This window comes from Hypomesus nipponensis, chromosome 27 (assembly GCF_054491055.1).
Source record: "Hypomesus nipponensis isolate SF chromosome 27, ASM5449105v1, whole genome shotgun sequence".
Taxonomy (NCBI): Eukaryota; Metazoa; Chordata; class Actinopteri; order Osmeriformes; family Osmeridae; genus Hypomesus; species Hypomesus nipponensis.
The window spans coordinates 1,225,077-1,227,500 of record NC_140387.1 but is presented as its reverse complement, the minus strand read 5'-3'; positions in this window follow the sequence as shown (position 1 = coordinate 1,227,500).

Below are 2,424 nucleotides of genomic sequence, written 5' to 3'. Positions count from 1 at the left end.
GACATGCTCACAGAACAACAACAACAACATCATCAGCTGTCAAAGGACTAGCCAGCAGTAATGGTAGAAATATACAGCTCTTATTGCCTTCCTGTCAGCCAGGCAATTAAAGAAGTACAGAGGATCGATGGCCAAGCCACAAGTTGGAGTGGAGGGGGAGGAGAGGAGGAGGAGGAGAAGGAAAGAGTGGAGGAGAGAAGGGAAGAGGAGGGGAGGAGGAGGGTGGGGAGGAAAGGAGAGAAGGATGGGAGGATGAGGAGCAGGAGGTGAAGAGAAGGGTTAAAGAGAGAAGAGTGTATGGTGTAGAATCCTAAGGGTGCTTTCACACCTGACATGTTTGGTCCGTTTCAATCGGACCATGGTCCGTTTTCTCTGAAAGTACGGTTCGTTTGGAGAGGTGAGAACACGCATTCGAACTCTAGTGCGGACCAAACAACCGAACCATGGTCCCCCTAAAAAGATGGGACTCGGTCCGGTTCCAAGTGAACCATGGTTCGGTTCGCTTTAGGTGTGAACGTAATTGGACTTAATATTGACCTATTCCAGGAAGCAAACCAAAATGTAGTGCATTGTGGGTTGAAAAAGGAATTTACACTTGGCGGAGACAGCCGTTCATTAGCAGCGAAATTATTGAGGGAAAGCGTGGGGCAATGATGAAGTGAAGGAACGGCAAATATGGTCTGATGATCATATTGCAGAGATACTTGTGGAGACAGAGTAGCGAGGTATTTAAATGATTTAGTGATATAGGCCTAGGTACTGAAATAAAGCGTCAATATTGCACAGTGGACCAATGTTGGTTGAAAGTTACAAACTTAGACAGCTAAAAGTGCGTCATGTTCTATGGAAAAGTGGTAGCTCGTCAGACGAAAACATATCATTCCCATGGTTTGATAACCTGGATATAATCCTGAGTAAAAGACCAACGAGCAACCCAAAAAACGTGGTCGTGCAACACCAAATAACAATTAAAGATAGTATTGCGATCGCAATACGCTGCTGTTGCTCCATTGTTGTTTGTGACAAGGAAGTGATTTTCCCTCACACATTTTCTGGCCAATAGATTATCAACCTGTATGACCGCGTGTCATAGTTTTTTTTTATGTCAGTTTTTTTTCAAACGTTGGTTCGCTTAAAACAGGACCGTGTGAACACTAACCGGACCTAATGAAAAATGCAACAAAGTAGCAACTCATCCACTGATTCGGACCAAGCAAACGGACTAATGGGTGTGAAAGCACCCTAAGTGGTCCTGGTCCTGGTCACTGTCTGGTCCTGGTCCTGGTCCTGGTCCTGGTCCTGGTCCTGGTCCTGGTCCTGGTCCTGGTCCTGGTCCTGGTCACTGTCTGGTCCTGGTCCTGGTCCTGGTCACTGTCTGGTCCTAGTCCTGGTCCTGGTCCTGGTCCTGGTCCTGGTCCTGGTCCTGGTCCTGGTCCTGGTCCTGGTCCTGGTCCTGGTCACTGTCTGGTCCTGGTCCTGGTCCTGGTCACTGTCTGGTCTCCTATAGGCTGCTGCAGTATTGATTCTGTGTCGTTGATAAGTGATGTTTGCAGTTACTTGTTCTCTTGTCTTTGTTGCAACTTGAGCTCTGGCAGAAAATGAAATATGTCTTTGGTAATTGGATTTAAATGGAAAAGCTGACCTGTTGGTTTTGGTGGGGGCAGGCAAGTGTGTACCAGTGTGTGTGCGTGTGTGTGTGTATCAGTGTGTTTAAGTGTAAGTGTGTGTGTGTGTGTGTATTTGTGTCTTTGTGTGTGTGAATGCGTGCGTGTATGTGAAGACGTGGGTGTGTGTGTGAAAGCGTGGGAATGTGTGTGTGATGTCCTGTAGGCTGGATCAGTCTTAGGGGAAGTTTAGACAGTCATTAACATGCCCGAGGACTACATTAGCCAGCCTGATTACCCTGTGCATCAAAGTGACAGGAGAGAGCACACACACACGCGCGCACACACACACACGCGCACCTCTAAGACGAAAGGTTTGGTTTTTCGATGGCTGGATAAAACTTGAGCCCAGTGTGAAGGGCGTTATGTTGTGCGGTTGATGGTGTAAGGAGGGGATGAGGGAGAGAGAAGGGAGGTAGAGAGAGTTAGGAAGAAAGGCTGAGAGAAGGGAGAGTGGGAGAGAAGATGGTGAAGAGGGAGAGAGACAGATTAACAAAAAGAGAGAAAGAAACTGACCATGTATAATTGTATAACTGATGAGCCTGTTGAATACAATCTTATCTAAAAGTCAAACTCTGCTCCTCAGATCGAGAAAGACCCTCCCTCCCTCCCACACCCCCTCCCTCCCTCCCTTGCTCCCCCCCTCCCTCTCTCCCTCCCCACGCCCCCTCCCTCTCTCGCTCCTTCCCCTCCCTCCCTCCCCCCCTCCCTCCCTCCCTCCCTCCCAGGACCCAGAGGAGGAGAGGGATGGCGAGGGGGA